The 21,615-nt window shown below is 37.7% G+C and overlaps 1 long non-coding RNA gene and 1 pseudogene across 1 annotated transcript; both read left to right on the top strand.

Annotated features, from left to right (window-relative positions):
• Positions 1–400: 400 nt before the first annotated feature.
• On the top strand, positions 401–15,255 carry LOC106913280 (zona pellucida sperm-binding protein 3-like; annotated as a pseudogene).
• Positions 15,256–17,682: 2,427 nt separating this feature from the next.
• Positions 17,683–19,187, top strand: LOC148159510 (uncharacterized). The gene is made up of 2 exons (XR_015763100.1): positions 17,683–17,809; positions 18,332–19,187. It is a non-coding gene; the product is annotated as an uncharacterized LOC148159510 (long non-coding RNA).
• The last annotated feature ends 2,428 nt before the right edge of the window (positions 19,188–21,615 follow it).

Below are 21,615 nucleotides of genomic sequence, written 5' to 3'. Positions count from 1 at the left end.
TGCTTATTGGTTCCCCAAAAACGATAAAAAGTCGGGCATTATCATCAATCAATAAAATCCCCACGGGCCAATCTTGAAGATTGGACTTTATGCCGCTGAGACTTAGCTTTTGTCAACAACTCAGAGGCGGAAGTGAGAGCTCCGCGCAACGCAAATTAAGTCCCGGCCGGAACACGGTGCGCTAACTAATAAAACATCAATTAACGAAGCTTCGAGGCAGGTAAATTTTCCTCGAGGAATTTTAGTAATCGAGGTACTCGAATTATTCGAGGAATCGTTTCAGCCCTAGTTTATATTGACCTATGACTGATCTGACTTTATACTCTGATCATCAAATGTCTGGAGCTGAGAAAGAAAGGAAGAAAAAAAAAGAGTAAAAATTGTAAAAATTCTTCACATAATGAAGCAGGGTCATTTACACTTAGCAAGACACGTTTAATATTAAATAGACTGACAGATTTTACTCGTATACTGTTTGGTGTATTATCATAGTTCCTGCTCCCCAACAGCTTAAGACTTTGTAGGAAAAAGGAAGCACTGAAAAATGTTTTCTAAACCTGTCACTGTTTTTAAATTTGAACTTATCATTCTGACCTTTACATAAATGAACTGATCGTACCCTGCATCCCAGCTGTCCAGCAGGTGAAACCAGAGGGACCTTTAGCTTGGAGGTATCCTGATCCACCTGCAGAGGAAGAGCCTCAGTACCCTCCAAACTTTGAGCTGAAAATTCCAGAGCCAGCTCAGAGTGTCAGTGCTGTTTGTGGGGAGAGCTCTGTTCGAGTGGAAGCAAGGAAGGACCTGCTGGGGATCGGTAAACCTGTTCCGGCTGCAGATGTGACTCTGGGAGGATGTGCTGCCACAGGAAAAGATGCCCAAGCTCAAATCTTCATCTTTGAGTCAGAGCTGCATGGCTGTGGCAGTCAGTTGCTGGTGGGAGTTTAAAGTAGATTCAATTTTTCCACATCTCTAAAATGGGTCAATTTCAGACCTGCTGAAGTTGTAAGCATCTCTTTAAGAACTCGATTCTCAAATGTCTTGGCTGTTCATTTAGAAAAGGTTTGGCAGACAAGATTTCCTGGCAGGTTCTGCTTCTCAAAATTTTAAGTTTTCTTTGTGGGGAGGAAATGGTAACAAACTCATTCTGCCATGACACTCAATGAATGTTTAATGAGAAGCGCCCTAAGGTTTAGCCTTGGGGTACCCCCACATGTGATTTCTGTCCGCTTCATTGAGAAGTTTATTAGGACAAAGACCCAACTCTTCTGTTGTTTCAGTAATGCATCGTGGTCAACAGGGTCAAAAGCTGCTCTGAGGCCCAAGAGAACCACCACTGGTTCTTCCACAGTCTGTGTCTATGTGGATGTCATTGAACACTTTGACAAGAGCAGTCTCTGTCAGTGGTGACCATGGAAACTGGACTGAAAGAGATCACTTAAAAAATTGTAATTAGGAGGTGCTGATTCAATTAGTGTGGGTCATTCATTACTTTCATACAACAATGTTTCTATTAGGAACATAACCTCAACATCCTGCCCAGTGATTCAATCTTTAACTGTTGGTCATTTTGCTGATGCTGATCTTGTGTTTAGCAGAGCCAGTTTAAGTGACTGGGTTTCAGATTGTTCATAAATTTTAGGTTGCTTTAGACAGTGGATGAATCCGAGACTTGATTTGTAGACTGCATTTATTTTTTTGTAAATTTTCTTTTAGTGATCTAGACAGGTACTGTCCTGTTTCATACTCCTGGGAGGCCAGACGCATTCTGGAGGAACACAGGTGTAAAGCTGATGAATGGAACCTGATCTCAGACCGCTGATGATGATTCCTTTGGGGAATCAGAGCCAGGTGGTTCTGCTTTTCAAGCAATAAGAAGAGAAGTCGTATCCGTGAAACATGCCTTTTCGGAGCTCAGGAGAGAAGTACCTAGCGAAAAGTAACGATGCAATTTCTCACTAAAGTTAAGAGACATCAATTCAGGTGACAAAATTTCTCATTAGCCATCCTGCCTTGATGAGACGAGGCCTCTGATACAGTAAGGGGCAAAAGGAGTTTGGAGGGATTAAGACCTGGTGGGGGAGCTGTCCACTTACTGGACAGCTCCATGTCCAGTTGGCGTGCTGGGAGGCCAGGGCTATGATTGTTTCCCAGTAGCAAGGGAAGTGGAATCTACACCAGCTGTGTTTCCAGCTGAAGAGTATGTATGCTTCCTTTTTTTTTTGGGATGAAATTTGTTAATGGTTAGTTACTATAGATTGGTAGAGGTTCTGGATTTCAATGCATACCTTCAAGGAAAATGCAGATCACAAAATGTGATCACAAAATTTTTAATTAAAAAAACTTTCACTGTGCCCTATTTATTTGCTCTCACTTGGTAATAAAAAAGTTATTTAGACCTCTAGAGTATTCTCTGGAATGTTACCTTTATTTTGATACAAGAACCATTCAAATACACGCTGTAGTTTCTGAGATATATTGAATTCATTCTTTGGTCTTTGTCTTTGTCCTAACTGGAAAGACAGATCTGAATATTTGTCCAAGTACAGAATATGCCTTTAGTTTCTACACACGATTGAACATACTTGAAACTTTTAGTAAAGCTGAAAGTAAATCATCCATGTCAATGATGCACAAGAAGGCTGTGCAGAAACTATCGGTTGTCTTAGATGTCTGAAGACAACACCTATGTGTTCACCCCTACACTACACTTCCACTGGCAGACAGCCCAATTGTTCGAGGGAGAGAGGTTTCTGTCAGCATTGAGTGCCACTACCAGAGGTTAACATTTTTCCTGAATGGCTGAAGCAGCCACAGTGTTTTAACCTTAGTTTCTAATCATTCCTCTGGTTTTTCCCCTTCCAGAAAGCATGACTTTAGCAGTGAGCTGCTGAAGCCAACCTGGACTCCATTTAGTGACAGTAAAAATTCAGAGGAAAGTATTTACTTCTCCTTAATGCTCATGACAGGTGCGGATCTTTTTCACTGAAAGTGTTTCCTCACAAAAACACAACTGCGAATTCAAATTATTGCGATCTGTAATACTGTGTCTTCAGATGACTGGAGTTTCCCTTGTCCTGTTTCTGAGTTCATGCTGGGAGACAGTTTGAAGTGTCAAACAGTTTCATCACATTGCTCTTAGAGTAGTTGTGGATGTCTGTGTCGCAACTGTGGTCCCAAATGTTGGTACTGTTCCTCGATACACATTTCTAGGGAACAGCAGGTAAGTGTTATCCTGATTTTTTCAAAACTTTGAATTTTCCTTTCTTATGCATAGCTAATTATTTTTAAGTTTATACGGTGTTTCAGGAAAAAGTCTTTGCCACTTCACAGCATCAACATCTTCCCAGAGTGTAATCTGGTTCTACACTTCTGGATGAAGGAAAAGCCTGTGATGTCGAGCATTAACTGAGTGTGGAAAATGAATGAAACAAAGCTTCAAGATTCTTGTCCTCAAATGCTTCTGTATGACGCATTACAAATTGGAGTTTTGTGGTCCCAGATAAAAAAAAGACAACCTGGACTAAACATGAAAACGGAGGTAGAGTGGACTGTGCAAATAAAATGCTACACTGTAAAAAAAAAAAACGGCCTCATTTTACGGTAAAAAACTGGCAGCTGAATTGCCAGAAGTTTACCGTCTTTATACGGTAAAATTCTGGCAACCAAAACTGCCAGTTTTTTACAGTATTTCTAAAATACGGTAAAATTCTGGCAACCAAAACTGCCAGTTTTTTACTGTATTTCTAAAATACGGTAAAATTCTGGCAACCAAAGCTGCCAGTTTTATACCGTATTCTGTAAATGCAGGATTTTACCGTATTTTTAAAATACGGTAAAATTCTGGCAACCAAAGCTGCCAGTTTTTTACCGTATTTTGTAAATGCAGGATTTTACCGTATTTTTAAAATACGGTAAAATTCTGGCAACCAAAGCTGCCAGTTTTTTACCGTATTTTGTAAATGCAGGATTTTACCGTATTTTTAAAATACGGTAAAATTCTGGCAACCAAAGTTGCCAGTTTTTTACCGTATTTGCTAAATGCAGGATTTTACCGTATTTTTAAAATACGGTAAAATTCTGGCAACCACAGCTGCCAGTTTTTTACCGTATTTTGTAAATGCAGGATTTTACCGTATTTTTAAAATACGGTAAAATTCTGGCAACCACAGCTGCCAGTTTTTTACCGTATTTTGTAAATGCAGGATTTTACCGTATTTTTAAAATACCCCCCAAAAAAAAACGTATGGTAAATTACTGGTCACTGTTCCTACCAGAATTTTACCATACAAATTATAGTACAACACACAAGGAAGTGTAACTTGTCAAGCATTTCTATACAGAAAGTTATAAAGAAAATAATTTCAAATTAAACAAAAATACAGATTACGAGTAATCCACTTAAAGAAACAATTTCTATTTAAAAAGTCAGTTAAAAAAAGAACTGATTCTATTTTCTGTCCAGTTTCCTCGCGGTATTACTGAGATCTGGAAAACAAAACAAACAAAAAAAACAGTATGTATCACATAAGAGATAACATATTGTAGAAGAAAAAATGGTGATAAAAGGATTCTTGTTCTGGATTGAGAGTCACAAGTCGCTGAGATCAGACTTTGCTCAGGATGGTTGTAGTCTTCCCAGTCACAGGTTGAAATTGAGACTCACATGTTGTCAATCGGGTGTTTCCTCTCTGCTGGAAAACAAACAAAGAAAAAGTTAGAAAGATGCACTACATGAACATCTTATTCGCTTAAATGTTTGTTTCACCTTTGTTGACTTGCATATGGACACAGGTACTTCAACCAGGTGGTGCGATCATTTCTGACTGAAAATTCAGTAGTTAAACCTTTCTTTGTTGTCAACAGGTGTGATCCTCTCTGCAACCAGACAAAATACACAAACAAAAAACATAAATAAAAACAAATATAACTGTTTTAGGCAATTTATGAAATAGATACTCACCATTTATCTGAGTCTCATGAAGGCCAATAGGTTGTCTTCAACCATTTATGTAAGTTACATTTCCTGCAAGCTAGCAGAAACAAAGCTGTAAATGTGAACACTTTTCATACATGCAAACAAATAGATACAGCTGAGACAATTTATGCTACATTAGTTTTCCTCAGTCACTTTGGTGCATTTCTCAAGTCATTGTTGGCATTTACAAAACAGTAAGCGCATTTCTCAAAACAATTTGTAGAAACAGGAAAAATAGCATTTGTTTGCTTTCAAAATCCTTAGTTCAGCTCTTAAAATTCTGTCTGTTAACATATCAGTGACTCAAAATAATAAGTTATAGTTTCTCTATGTACAGATAAGACAGTCAAATTGATTAGTCATGGGAAGAGACTACAAAAGGATCATTTACGCCAGTGTTTATCAACCCTGGTCCTCACCGCCCCCCTGCTCTGCATGTTTTAGATGTGCCTCTACTCCAGAACAGCTGATTCAAATGATTGGATGACAATCAAGTACTGCAGAAGCCTGTTAATCATCCAGAGATACAATTCAGGTGTGTGGCAGAAGGGAAATACCTAAACCTGCAGGACAGGGTGGCGTTGAAGACCAGGATTGAGAAACACTGATTTACGCTTTTGCTATAATTTATTCATGGACCATGCCTTGGTGATTCAGAAAGAAAAAGACAGAAATGCAGAGAACAAAAAAAGTAGAAAAGGAGCCACAGGACAATCTCCTCATGGAAAACTGTACAGTGCTGTAGAAATTACATTACGTTTTAATTTCCATAGTCACTTTGTTCCTTAACTCCACTGAGGAATCTTTTTTCCTCAGTGGAGTTAAGGAATGAACAGTAGGGTCGGAGGACCTCCATCAGCATCATGTTGTGGGTCGCAGCCATGTCCTGATGTTGGACTGATGGAAACTGGCAGATGTCCTCAGCCTCTTCTGACTCTTCTTCTGCTTTCCTCCCAACTATTTCCTCCTCAGCCTCACTCCTCTTCTTCTCTCTGGCTGTTCACTCTGTCCAGATACTTGTTCATCAGTTCTCAGAAATGTAACATTGTGTTGTGTTCTGGCTATATAGAGCATAATGTTGCCAACTGATGGTTCACAAGATGCACCTCCAATCTGTTTCAGAAAACTGGTTGATCGTTGGTTGAGCTAATGGTTCATACACTGACCTGTTAGAGAAACTCAGGACTCACTTGGGAGCAATTTGAAAAATTCAGGACAGATTTAGAAAATAATAGAATATAAATTAATTAATATATGATTCACATTATGACAACTTTAAGACTTATGCATGTTAAGACTTACACAATGAACTGATGCTATTTTGGAAGTTGAGAATTCAACACAGACACGTTGTTGTCCTGTTGTCCTCATTTTCTGTATACACCCTTTATCCTCCGGGTCAAAATGACCCGTCTTCACTGAACCCCCAATATAAGCAGCTTAATTGAATTTTAAGCACCAAATTCTATCTTGTATATTGTCACTCACCACAAAATGTGTGAATACTTGAGTTTTCCCTCTCCACTTGAATTTCTATAGCTTAAGAAAAAAAATGTGCAAAATGAGTTTCGAATGCATTTTTATTCATCAAAGTGACTAATTTTCTTTTACTTTTCTCCAGAGAACAAGAGGATGTACAATACAAAAATATGAAAAATAACATAACCCATTCAACTAATTGGCACATGTAGGGCAGTATGCAAGTGCACAGCCTTTGCAGATATATTTCTTACACCTGCAGCACACAGTATGTGTTTTATAGTCTGAGGGCAGAACTGACATCTCTTCCTCTTACTTGGCTTAGCTGGGGAAGTGGCTGTGGTAGATGGATCCTCAGGTTGATCAGGAGCTGCTGCACTCTGAATAGCTTTCACAACTGCTGCTGAGGCTTCTGTGCGGGGGACATGCTTCCTTCTTTCAATGAGTGGAGTTACAAGTGCCTTTCCTAGCTGCTCCAGGAACACCCTCCACTTGTTGTGCTTATGAGACATCCAGGTTGGGTTGATCTCTATCCAAATCACAAAGGCATTGTAGGAGGACACATCAATGATGTTGTGGAAGATGACCAGGGGCCAGCGGGCAGTCATTCTTCTGCAGCTATATGCTCCAATCACCTTATCGAGGTTGTCCACACCTCCTTTGTTTCGGTTTTATTCCAGGATGATGATTGGCTTCCTGTCCTCACGGTCACTAGTGTTGCCGTCTTTGTGCAGTGTGCTCAGAAGAACTACATTCTTGTTTTTCTTTGGGAGGTAGGAAACTAGAGTGGTGGTGGGTGTGAAGGCAAACTTTGAGGAGAAGACCTCTCTCTCCTTTGACCCAAGCAGTGCAGGTGGGAGCTCAGGCTTGTTCTTTCGAACTGTACCAACCATGGTGATCTTCCTCTTCAGGAGCTGCTGTCCGAGTTCATAAGACTTGAAGAAATTGTCACATGTCACATTGTGACCCCTCAGACCCTCTGTCACATCAAGCACAACTCGCAACCCCTGGTTCTTCTCTGGGCATCCACTGGTTGACTTCCCAGTATAGACTTGCATTTTCCAAGCATAACTTGATTCGGAAGCCACCCATGACTTGATCCCATATTTTCCTGGCTTGCTGGGCATATACTGCCGGAAAGGACAACAACCTTTGGACAAAAGACATTAGCATCAGTGATTAGTATCAGTGTCACAGAAAACAGTCAAAGAAATCAATAGTGAAAATCACTTTTATTACAAATATGAAAATAGATTACCTCTAAATGGAACCAGTTGCTCATCCACTGTTACATCAGGCCCTGGATTGTAGAGGTAGGGCAACCGCTCCACCCACTTGTCCCATACCTCTCTTATGGCTGCAAGTTTGTCTGTCATACGTCTTGCTGGTCTTGATTCACGGTCATCAAATCGTATCAGTCTTGAGTAGGTGTGAAAGAGTTTGAGTGGCATTGTGGCTTGGAAAATTGGCCTTCCACTCTCTGCTTACTTCTGCTACTGATTGATCTGAGACACAACTAAAACTTTGTAACATTTTATGGTTTGTAAATAACTCTGAGACCTTGATTTCAACTCCATTTGCCTCATGGGTCATTTTGACCTGAAGACCATCTTTGTACCTTTTTTGTACAGCTTACATGGAAATGAGAATAAAAGCAACACTGAACTTTTTCTATTGTCTGGGCCAATCTAGGAAAAGTCTTAAAATCTCAAGTTAAAAAAATTACATTTAGTGGATTTATGGGGGGGGGTTTAACACAGTGGTGGGTCATTTTGACCCGAGGACAACAGGAGGGTTAACATATTTTGATCAAGACGATAAAAGCAAATTACAACGGGGGGGAAAGCATAGAAGTGTACATAACCAGCTACATGATGTACAAAAGCAAAACTTGCAAAACTAATTTTTTTGATGTGCAGAAGTGACACAGTAATTTGAAGATTGAACAGGTAGTTTTAGGAATTTCAATTCTGTTCTGAGAGATGCACCCAAACTGAGAAAAGCTGTAAAATATTAATATTTAAATTCTCTTATCTTAAAATCCTTCAACTGTCATGGACCCAGTGACTTTAGTGCAAATATTTTGGGGGTGAGAGTCAAGAGGTCAAAGGAAAATATTAAATATTATCTCTGATGCCAAGCTTTATACTTCTAAGTATTACCAAAGTATTGAAACAAAAGCTAACATGTTCTTCAGAGATTTAACTTGCATGCATGAACATTTCACACTCAAAGTAATTCAAATTAATTATTGAACCAAACTTGGAAAAAGTTGCTTCTGCCATTAACAATAACTTTAAGCACATGTAGTCTAAAGTAGACCAGAAATATAATCTATGCAGCCGTTCCTACAGAAACATTTAATCTGTGAAGATTAAATGTTCCGTATAGTAAAAATATATAGCTGCAGTGCATGTACATAAACAGCATGGCTCAGAAACTACACATTTCTTTATCAGTTGGTTAAAGTTAGCTAACTTCAGTTAAAACCGTGAAAGGGACTCACCTGTGATGTGTTGCCCTTCTCCTCCTGAAAGTGCAAAAATAGCAGAAATTTGATTTCAAAGACAGTAGCAGCATTTTGACAAGGACCAGGCCTACTGGGCTCTCAGCACCCTAGTTAGCAACCTTAGTTAGCACAGTGACTTTACTGTGTTGAGTTCAGGACACCACTACAGGAACAGAGTTAAAAGAATCTTGCTGCTGATGCTGAAGGATCAAGCAGCAATGCAAACTAGATAATTATTTGTTTACATGACAAATAACAGTCTCCATTTACTGTAAACCCTGCTATTTATCACAATAACAAACTGAAAAACTCTCTAGACCAGTGGTCCCCAACCTTTTTATTACCACGGACCGGTCAAGACTTGGAAAATTTTGCTGCGGACGGGGGGGGGGGTTCATCGTGAACCGTCAGATAAGGTTCTGCATGTTGGTGTTCCCGCTAAATACTGCATATACCCAATTTGGGTTGTCTTGGCCTTTTTATCGCAGCCTGTGGGGTTTACCCTGACTGGGAACGAGAATACAACCTGTTGAATGTGACAGGTAGCCAATCAGAAAGCGTGATGACGTAAGAACAGAGGGGAATCCCAAACAGCTGACATATCGCGCAACTGAGAGTCCGGTGGATATCGGAGATATGTGAAAATGTTTATTATTATATGTAAAGGTCATTATTATCTATGTTTATGTTTATTCAGTTAAAAATGTTAACTATGAAAAAACAGTCACCTCCAAATCATAGTGCGACAAATAGAGCGGCTGCTCCCGCTGTCTTTTATCACCGCCTTTTCTTTTTATTACGTCTTTTATCTCTTAAAATGACTCCACAAACTGTCACTATTGCTTCTACATCGTCATCCGTGTTTGGTTATTCTAAATTCCCGTATGCTATGTTGGGGGTTTTGTGGATTTTCTTCTGGAATCGCGATGTTTGACTGGAATCGGTTCGTGTGGTTTGTTGCTTCTGCCTTGTGGCTGAACACGAACCGATCGAACCTGTTGTACTTTTATCAGCTCTGTGGTCACAGAGGTTTGGAAAATCGGCCGACATCCTTAAATCTTGCCGTCTAAACCAGACTTAAGACTCACAATCTCTACTCATCTCCTCTCGACCACTGCCCAAACACTCTCTGACTCTGGTCGCTATGGTAACGTTTACATATCCCTTCAAAATAAGATACAGATGCGCCACAAAAATGAACATTTTACTTTCGTGAAAATTTTAACTCACGATAATAACTAACGGGAGCCCTGAGCTTGTTTCTCTGCAACGAGACGGTCCCATCTGGGAGTGATGAGAGACAATAACACCCGAAGTGTTGCTTATATCCACAGCCTGCTTTTCTCTACGTGGTGAAGCAGTTTGAAGCTTCATTGCCTCATTAGCAGCCGGTCGCCGCATGTTACTCAGAGCGGCTTGAAATGTTTGACTCACCTACCGGTCCGGGATAAATCCATCCTCCTGTCTCTTCTCTGGGCCTTTTCCCCTTTGCAAAGAAACTTTCCAAAGACATCTGATCCGTTTCTTACTCATTTTGCTGCTTGTGGGCTAAATGTTGGCACGCAAGTAACTGAGAGAATCCGGTTAAAGAATTTTCAAAATAAAAGATCCTCCAGACTCAAATAATACATAAAACGGAAATATTTAATTATTTCTTTCGCGGCCCGGTACCAATTGGTCCACGGACCGGTACCGGTCCACGGACCGGGGGTTGGGGACCACTGCTCTAGACCAGGGGTCCCCAAACTACGGCCTGCGTCATTTGGTCTGGCAATGCCGGATCTGGCCCGCCTCCTCATACCAGAGAGCATTCAGTGTATTTTTTTCATATATTGTATTTTCCGGTTTGTGGATTTTTCTTCAACCACCAGGGGGCTCTTGAGTAGATGTCAAACTAACTTTCCCTCAAATATATACTAGTCAGTCCCAGTCAGCGTTTCACTCACGGTTTTTTCCATTTCTATTCTGGGTAAAAATCTATCTAAAAGCGAGCGCGAATGTTTCGTAGTCAGCAATCCCCCCCCCCGTCGACAGTTTCAAAGACAGAACAGTACCCCCCCCGCGCCCCCGCCGACAATAATTTTCTAAGGTATCTTTCTCCAAAAACTAAGACCGGCCCCCGAGCAGAGAAAGGAACAGCTATGTGGCCCTCGCAGGAAAAGGTTTGGGGACCCCTGCTCTAGACTATTCTCTACTAATAGCACAATATTTAAAACCAAGTGTGGGATTTGTGAAACTTCAATGATGGGTGACTTTACAACTTGTATGATTTTGGATAACACTAGAATTGTTCTTTATTGAAGTTTCACAAATCAGATAAAGGTTTTACAAATCCCACACTTGGTTTTAAATATTCTGATATGAGTTGAGAATAATCTAGTCCAGATTTGAAGAGTCTAGGTGTTGTAGTTTTTAGCTAGAGTAAATTAAAGATGCTGATTGTAGTGAAAAATTAGGTGGAATTGCCCTTTAGCCATTTCCCAAATTGGAAGCACCAATGGAAACCAACTTCAGCTTCAATGAAGCAAGAGGGGCTAACAGACAGTTCTCTTAATGTTAATGATCAAATGCTCTCATAAATGATAGTGGCGTTGGCTGTAGGAGTTTGCTTTGCAATCGGTGGGTCGCCAGATCGATGCCTGGTCTACTGTTGAGATTTCAGTTTGGTGTATTAAAGCCGTGGAAATTATTCAATTTCACCTACGGTACCGTATTTTCCGGTCTATACGACGCTACTTTTTTCCTAAGCTTTGAACTATGCGGATTGTAGCCCGGTGAGGCTTTTCTGTGTATTTTTCTTCAACCACCAGGGGGCTCTCTAGCAGGAAGTGAATCATTAGAAGTCAAAATTGTAAATCAAAGAAGAACTCGTTGATTTTCATTTAGAACAACCACATGCTAGCAGCAGGCACGACGGAGAAATGTTTTCAAACTCATATGATGCAGCTTTTAAGTTGAGGACTGTCGATCTGGCACTACAGAGGGAAATAAAGCCGCTGCACTTAAGCTTTGTGTGAACGAAACCATGGTTCGACTTTGGAGACGTAGTGCTGCGTCCTTAATATATCCAGCAGATTTCATAGGACGCAGTTCTCTGCTGGGTCCTTACGGAAAACCGAGAGCAGCTTCCAGTTTTTTTTTTTGTTTTGTTTTGTTTTGTTTTTTTCAAAAAAAAAATTGAAGGTGTTAGTATGGTGAGCTCTATAGTCTGCAAAATACGGTAATTGGTTTAAAAAGATTTTTTGAAAAAGAATTAATTATCTGCAAATAATGCCATCTTCGAGTGTCTGCTGTAGTAGTGACTAGCGGCGTAATGATGTAATTTTCTTACCACTAGATGGCAGTAGGTGCAAAGCATTTTACATTAAAACAAGAGAATTAGTGATGCATGAATGTTACAGGTAGCGGTGAGAGCATCGTATCTAGCTGTGACGACAGTGACGAAAAGACGGTGAAGCTCAACAGTAGTTGGAAAGAACATGGGTCCATTTCCCACAACATGTCTGTGTGAAGTGAGCTTCTCAAGCCTGGATACTATAAAAACTGAAACCAGAGAGAGACTGAGAGCTGTTGAGGAAGAGCTTTGTCTTTCTTCAATTTCTGCCAGGAAATCAGCTGTTTTCATCCAAACATTCACAGGTTTCACACTAGATGGGTAAAATATACAGATATTAACATTTTGTACATGCAAATCTTCATATTGTAACAGTGAAATCTTTCCCAAATATTATTGCTTCTTTCAGAATAAGAATTATTTTCTGTAATCTGGCTAAAATAATGCTTGTGGGTTGGTTTGTAAAACACTGAAGTTTTCTACAATTTCTTTAAATTTAACACCACAGTGTTGTGACTGTTCAGGTGTATTTTTGAAGTGGACATGTTACGTGCAATTTGAAATAAGAAATGTAAAATGTAATAAAAATACATTTTTGTGTTTATTTGATTCCTATTCAAGACACTTTGATAAGAATGACTATATATGTAATATAGGCGACTACAGAGTATCTTTGTTTACAATTTTGGTTGGTGGTGTGCCTCGAGATTTTTTCAATTAAAAAAGTGTACCTTGGCTCAAAAGAGGTTGAAAAACACTGTATTAAAGGCATTATTAAAAAAGAAACCAAAATATCACACCAGCATTCTGTTCTTTGTAAAAAATTCTTTTGCAGTCTTGTTTATGCTTTTACATTGTAGATCTAAATATCAGCTAAATTTGTAATTTTGGCTGATTACTACTGTTAAGTTTAGGGTAATTAACTGCTGGCAATATTACAATTTTTTTATGAACTTTACAATTACTTATATTTTTACACTATTTTTATGTATTTTCTACATTCGTGACTGTCAAAATTACTTAGGATATATATTTATTCAGTTATGATAATGCCATGTATTTTCTACGGCAGTATACTGCTGTGAATATTACGGTCAGTAACTGCTGGTATTTTACCATTTTTTACCGTAAATTTACTGACTTTCTTTGCAGTTTCGACTTACGGTGGTTCCATGTAATTTCTACGGTAATGCAATGTTTTTGGATACCACTGTCAAAAACTGTTGGTTTTTTACCTTTTTTTACCGTAAATTTACTGACTTTTTTTACAGTGTAGTTCACACATCAAGATTTATATTCTTTGATCCTCCCCCTTTACTCCTTTTTCCACAAAGCTTAAGACTTCCTTAACCTCTGATGAAAGCAGTTTAGCACATTCCTAGCCTGTAAACAGTTTGGATTGGGGCGGAAGTTGCACCCATAATTCAGGCAATACCTTATTGGGGCTTATCTGTGTACATTTCCTGCTGAAGTGTAATGTCTGCCCTGTTTTACTCATCATGCGTCCCTACATCAGTGAGTGTATGGCTGTTGGCCAATGATTTATGTATTCAGTCGGTTTCTAAAATGGTGTGTTGTTTCTGTGTTCAGGTGCTTGTTTGACGGTCAGCTGACCAGTTCTGGTTCACATTTCTTGCCTCGCTCTCAGGATGACAAAGTACAGTTCCAGGTGGAGGCCTTCAGGTTCCACCTCGAACCTGAAGGCCTCCACTACGTCACCTTGTCACGTATAGTGACACGTGACGTGGTGAGTCATGTGTCACTATATTCTACAGTGTTTTTTGTTTCCCCTTTTTCTTTTTTTTTTGGCTTTAGTTCAACACATTGCTGCCTTATTGAGTCCTACAGTTCTACATAACATACAGTCTGGGGGCAATACCAGCATCTTCACCTATCAGTGCCACAAACAAAGACTGTTCATTTGCTGATGGGTAAGATGATGATTAGAAAGTTTCTTCCATCATAAAGTAAAGAAAATTCATTGAATACAAAGTTGTTGTTTTCTGACCAGGTGGAGGGAGTCCAGTGGCAACCATCACATCTGTTCTTGCTGTGACAAACTGTGGAAAAGTGGGTGGTTTTGATCTGACTGGAATGGGTAGGAACTTTTTGAAAGCAGATTAGCTTCAGGAATTAAAGGTCGTCTAGAAAACATGTCTTAATTGGTGGGGATTGGAATATGGTTAAAAAGATCCAGAGTAAAATGCATTGAGGAAAGAGGGAAAATAAGTGCATACTTCTGCAGGCCAGAAGAGAGGAAACAAGTTAAAAACAACACGAGTGCTGGCTCCGGTCAGACAACAACTTTAGAACCATAAGATATGCTCCAGCATCAGCATTGTGGAGAAATGCATGCATTTCTCCACAATGAGAACAAGCCACTGATGGATGTTTTCCCAGAACATTTCACAGCTGCTCTCAGTCTTCAGCAAGTTTTTATTTTTACCTTGAGTATTTCAGCAGTGCAGCCTATAAAGCTGATATTTTTTTAAAATCCAATAACTTTAATGTAAGTGCATGTCTTTAATATAGTGGTTTTGGACTTCTGGGTCAAGTCAAAGAATCCAGTAAATCTGGCAATGCTCAGATATTCGAGCTTTTCTTCTGCCTTGAATGGAGTATTAAAATTCTAATGCTCAGATATCTGAGCTTTTGTTGTTGTAAAAAAGTAAGACATCATATGTAATTTTACAGGGCTTCTCGTGAGACTGCAGCGCATGCCATGAAAAAAGGAATCCTTAAGTTTGATCTCAACAATTGTGACAAGCTCTTTTTTTTCTGGAAATGTTGTAGTAACTGTAAATATTACCTAGGATTCATCCTGCAGTTATCTGTACAGTTCTGCAACAAAGTCACTAATACACAAGTTGTAAATGTTTTGTAGACGTACCACTGGAGGAAGAAACAACTGTTGGACCAATTCTAGTGAAGGAGACTCCACTGACGAGACTAACATAAATATTGTATTTAATAAAAATTTCACTGATCTGAATACTTATTTATATATTTTAACTTGAACTGCAGTATGACTATGAAGAACTACATTTATATAAACTCAACAGATTATATACTATATTATATACTCTTAACTGAATATATATATATATATATATATATATATATATATATATATATATATATATATATATATATATATATTTAACACTTTATTTGAAGGGGGTTGAATAAGACTGTCATGACACTGTCATAAACATGTCATAACACCTGTCATGAACATCAATGTTCTTCATGAATAATTATGACTGTTGTCATAAAGCGTCATTCGGTAAATAATGACACTTTTAATACAAAGTTGACATTATTCGAAATGTCTTCATTATGACAACTTGTCATTAATCTAGACAAAATGTCTTCGTTATTACAACTTGTCATTAACCTCGCCAAAAATGTATTCGTTATGACAACTTGTCATTAACCAAGAAATCATGATCTGACATAAATTTGTTATAAAAGTATTACCGATTAAACTTTAAAAATTAGCTTTATGTAGTAATATTATAAAGCTCTGCCATGTTGTTTAGTCTTAATTTTCTTAACTGAATCGATCCTAAAGGTTTACAGCAAGATCGGTTGGTATGGATCCCATTTCTAAACACAAGGGCTAAGTAGTGCAATACACCATTTCCACCAGTGAGAGGCAGCAGTGCACGAACAGGCGTGCAGTGTGTTGATGAAAAAGAAATCTTCATATTGTGGCGCAAACCTAACACTAGTTATAACCATAGACATAATATAAGGATAGACGCCTCATGCCCCGCTGTCGCCTATTGTCGCTGACGAGATTTAGGGCGGCCATCTTGGAGCGGTATACCACTCCACTCGGTCCTATGTGTTTAACAGGCACAGTGACGGATCAGCGCATTTAATCGATCATAACACGCTTTTTTGTTACTGGAAACCATATTCAAACATCTATCAAAGCTACATTTATAAACAATTGTATTATTTAAGTATGTTATTTAAGTTATTTAAGTATTTAAATATGCTTAGTGGCTAAAACAATAGAATAGGAATGGAATATTCTGATATTGATGTATAAAGAGCATATTACAAAGCACACAGCCGTTCATAATTTATTTAATAAATTATTTAGTAATATCAATACATATTTAAATAACTATACAACACAAATAAAGATTCATAATGGCACAAATAAATAATTAATACTGAATAATATATATATATATATATATATATATATATATATATATATATATATATATATATATTTTTTTTTTTTTTTTTTTTTTGCCGACTTCTAGCTTCAGAGATTCAGCAGCTGAGATTAAGTCCAAAATCTGATGAGATCCATCCTGCTGCAGTGAATTCGTCTCTCTTTATAGATTTCTCCCTCTTCTTCCTCACATCGTGTCTTTATGAAACTTTCAAAACAAAAACGGAAGATTTGGGATGTATCTTACTAGTGAAAGAATTACATATAAATAATAGTCTTTACCACCTGTGTAAACTTTGCTGGTGAATGTTATAACACATAAGTTTTATAATATATATTGTTTCATTTCTAATGCCCTTGTGTCATATAATCTAAGTCAATGTTAGAGAATAATTAATATTTTTAGATGTACAGAATCTCAGTTAGCCTTCATAGCGGGGCTGAACCCGTATTACACCAAGCACTGTAGCTAATATTAGCTGGTATCTCGCCGGTGGACATAAATACAGTAAAGTAATATTCTAATATATAATATAATCACAATATATACACAATAATATGTCCATCTTACTTGTGAAATGCTGTCTGTGGAGCCCTCACATCAATAATCCATAGATCCGAACAATAATATCCCTCAGAGCTGAGGCATCGTCTATTGTTTTGATTGAGGAAAGTAGGAGTTTATACCGCTCTAAGATGGCCGCCGTATTTCCTGCGCCGGAGCAGCCAATGCGGCGTCTACCCTTATATTATGTCTATGGTTATAACGGCCAGACCTCCTGTTTAAAAAGAAGCCGAAGTTTGATACCTAATACATATGAGGTATGTGTCTTATTAACTTTACATTTTCTTTGAGAAAATAACATTGACTATGTTCTCTTTCTCTGTAATGTTAGCTATAAGCAATTCAAGCCAATCCTACCTTGCTGTAAGTTAATGTTAGCTAAAGTTATTAAACACAATTACTGTAACGTTAGCCCTTAATATTAAATATATTTTAAAGACAGGCAAATTATTTTTTCCCCCTCCAATTTTAATCTAGCAAATTAAAAGCTAATATATTAGTCAAAGTTATCCTTCATGTGCATTATTTAGCGACTTGGCTGATGTGACACAGTGCTTGTGTTCTTTGCTTTGGCAAGTTTAGCCACATGAAGACCCAGGCTAGCCTAAGGACACATGGTGGGGAGGACAAAGTTGGCTAATGAAGACATGCTACGAGTGTGGAGGATGATAATAAGGACCAGCCACCAGAGAAAGAAGTTCCTATTTGACCAAAGAGAAAGAAGCAGATGAAATATTCCCCAAGAAAATTAAGTAAGTCGTTTTTGTGTTAATATTTTCACCATGTGAAGTGGAGTGGGACAGCCAGGTAAGTGGGGAATGGGGAGCAGGAATCAACATTCATCAGCTGAGTTAAGTTACGTTTTAGACAACTAAAACTGATGTTAAATCTATTTATTTATTAATAAGCTTCTTGCGAACAACCCTAAGTTAGAGTAACTGGTTAGAAATAATTTAGAATGATCATTAAGTAAAAAGATGCACTCATGTGCCTAAAACTATATGTTAAATGATGCATTCGAATAACAGTGGCAGTCTGTCTGAACTTCTGCCAGACAAATATTTGATCAGAATAATTTTGTTCAGGTCCAGTTATTATTCGACTTGTATTAAGAAATAGTTGTATTGCACTTTATAACAACCAGTCATGTTAACTAGGCATTTGTCTGCCAGTCTACCATTCTGACAGTGTGCAGCAAGGGACATTTTTGAAATGGTATTTAAATAAATGCTGGGATATGTTGACATTGTTTTTTGTTTTTGTTCTTTTTTAAGTGAATGAACTGAGTCATCACTGACTATGAGAATGTCCAGAACAGATTCACCAAGTTTGAATTCATGAAAAGGCTTTCGCCATGATTAACTATTGCAAGAACAGCTGTAATTTCTGAGCATTTCTGGACACCTTCAAAGAGCTGCTTCCAGGAAATGAAGACAAGAAGATCTCCTGTTTTCAGAGCATTACAGGAAGACTATTACGAAGGAGATGGCTGACATAATCAAAGCAAAAAAATTTACTGTTGAAAGAACCTATTTTCTTAAGTTAAAGACTAAGTAATTCTGTTTTAGTTTTTCAATCAGCATTTCAGAGTAACAATATACTGACCAGACGTTAAACCCTCTGTTATCTTAGAACAAGTTATCTTTTGTTTTATTCCAATGTACAAAGGGTTTGTTCTACAGTTATGATGGTAGTTATACGTAGTCCAGTGTGTTTCACTTCATTTGAGGTAAGACTTAATATCAATAACTCTGTTAGCATTGCATTTGACACTGTAATACTAAATTACATCTTTATAATTGTTGCTACTAGTTTCAATTTACTTGAGGTAAAAGTTAATATTAATGACACTTAATGACTTTGTCATAACTGTTGTAGCTTGTTTCACTTTACTTGAGGTAATAGTTAATATTAATGACACCGTAGTGACACTTAATGACTTTGTCATAACTGTTGTAACTTGTTTCACTTTACTTGAGGTAACAGTTAATATTAATGACACTGTAATAACACTTAATGACATATTCATAACTGGTGCTACTTGTTCCACTTTAGTTGATGTAAAAGAAATTGTTAATGAGTCTGTTATTAAATCATTTGACCGTGTAATAAAGCTTAGTGAAATCTTTATTGCTTGTCCTACTTGTTTTGCTTTATTTCAGGGAGTGGAAATATTAATCATTGTTTTGTTAAAGCTTTTGCTAGTGTAATAATTAAATCATTATGACTACTATTATGACAAATTTATGTTAGATCATGATTTCTTGTTTATGACAAGTTGTCATAACGAAGACATTTTTGGCGAGGTTAATGACAAGTTGTCATAACGAAGACATTTTGAATAATGTCAACTTTGTATTAAAAGTGTCATTATTTACCGAATGACGCTTTATGACAACAGTCATAACTATTCATGAAGACTTATTGATGTTCATGACAGGTGTTATGTCATGTTTATGACAGTGTCATGACAGTCTTATTCAACCCCCTTCAAATAAAGTGTTACCATATTTTTTTTTTTTTGCTACTTTGATTTAGGATTTGTTTTTTGGGGGGAGCAGGAGGATGGTCTTTATCTTTTTGTAGCAATTGCAGGCTGTAACAGCTATGTAAAGCCAAATCCTATTGGGGTTTCCATCTTTAGATTGAAATGGAGACTGCCACATTAAATTTATGAAGGCTTATTATGGATGTTTGTGGAGTGGTACAAACATAATGTAAATAATGACAGCTCTTCTGATAAAGTTTTATAAGTGATGGAATATAATTTCTAATGTGAATTGATACATTGTTACTGTGTTCTGACAAGCTGTGCTACTTCATCAGATTTACTTACCATATCGCATTTAGATAGCTATCGGTGCTATTCCGAAAACCGCTACGATAATGTTTATCTGCCAAATACCGTAGCAGTTGGTGTCATTGTTAAATATAATAATCAGAAATCATTTAAGTGAAGGGCTTAAAGTGGCGCTTAACAGTGATGCATAGCATTTGGGGGAAAAAAGTATGTATATGTATGGAGAGTATTCAGCATATGCACAACAAAATGGAAAAAATATATTTTTTTTTCATAGTATCCAAAACAAAATGGAAGTGGTTGTCCAAAGAAAGCAATTTTTCACCAAAAAGGCAGAAAGGAATGTTTGGAAAAGAGGAAATGTGCAATTGTAGAATAGAAGAAGGAAACTGGCAAGGAGATATGAGTACACAGGGTGGAACGAGGAAGTACGGAAGTAGATGAAAGGAACTGGCAATTAAGTGCTTAAATACTGGGAAGGTTGAGTACTAATCCAAAGACCTAGGTTGATGAGATAGGGTTGCAGGTACGAATGTAGAGAGCAGGAGGAAGGCTGAGGAGAGGGTGAGAGAAAGTGACACGGGGGCGAGGGAAAGTACACTGGGAAACAAGAAATGAATTTAACACTAAAGAATGACTACACTAAAGAAACATAATAAAGTGACAAAGAATAACTAGAAATAAGAAATAAACTACGATCTCTAATGAAGAACTGGAAACAAGACAGAACTAATGGAAAAAACTAAGGAACATAAAAAATGAAAAAAACAAACTCACACATCCCCAGATCCTTACACATATTACAAAGGAGTTTGGGCGACGATGGTAGGAGTTCATAGCTGGTGGGTTGCTGGTTTGAACTCCTCCTCCGTCTGTCACAGTTGTTGCGTTCTCTGACAAGACACTTCATTCACTGTCCCTGCTGGTGAATGTTTGCATGAATAGGTGAATTACTGAATGTAGTGTAAAGTGCTGGACCTTGTGTTGAAGAAGTAGGCAATTTACTATAGATCTCTTATTGATCAATATCAATTTAGACAGTTGACTAAATACTTTCTGATATGTTGTGAAAAGTGGAAACTGGAATCAGTAGTCTAACAACTGTGGACGTGAAAGTACTACAGATCTAGCCAGTCATTAACATCCTGAGAGGTCTGAACATTATTTTTTACTTAGAGTGCAGTTATATATTGATCTGATCTTATAAAGTGTAAAACAAGTGCATAAAAAAAAGCTAAATAGGCAAAAAGGTGTAGCTTCATTTCTGAAAGAACTCACTATTAAAGATAAAACTTTACTTTCACACATTTATATGGCACCAATATCAGTCTTTAAATGATAAATATTAAGTCATTTTCTACTAATTACGGACTGTTGTGGTTGATGGGCCATCTAATATCCATTGTCCAGGACCCAAAGCAGGGGAGCATAGTTAGCTTAGCTACAAACTACTGTTTGCCTCCTTTTCACTAGCATTTAATGAATTAAGGAAAAAAACGACCAACATATTCATATATTTAACTTGTCCCTTGTACCTTTTACCACATAACGACAGATGAGTCAGTCAGCAGCAGCTCTAACCCACGTCCCTCCTGACCCGTTCTCTTCTGAGTGAAATTAAAGCTGCAATATGTCACTTTTTTATCAATATTTTTTTTCCACATATTTTTAAAACATTATGTTGTGACAGTATGGTATGAGAGGTAATCTGTGAAAAATCTATTTCCTCTGCCTTCTCCCAGTGCTAGAAACAACCAA

This window comes from Poecilia mexicana, unplaced genomic scaffold (assembly GCF_051168715.1).
Source record: "Poecilia mexicana isolate PSO_F unplaced genomic scaffold, ASM5116871v1 scaffold_6, whole genome shotgun sequence".
In the NCBI taxonomy this organism is placed as follows: Eukaryota; Metazoa; Chordata; class Actinopteri; order Cyprinodontiformes; family Poeciliidae; genus Poecilia; species Poecilia mexicana.
The sequence above is the reverse complement of the archived record's forward strand: the minus strand, read 5'-3'. Positions and strand labels throughout refer to the sequence as shown.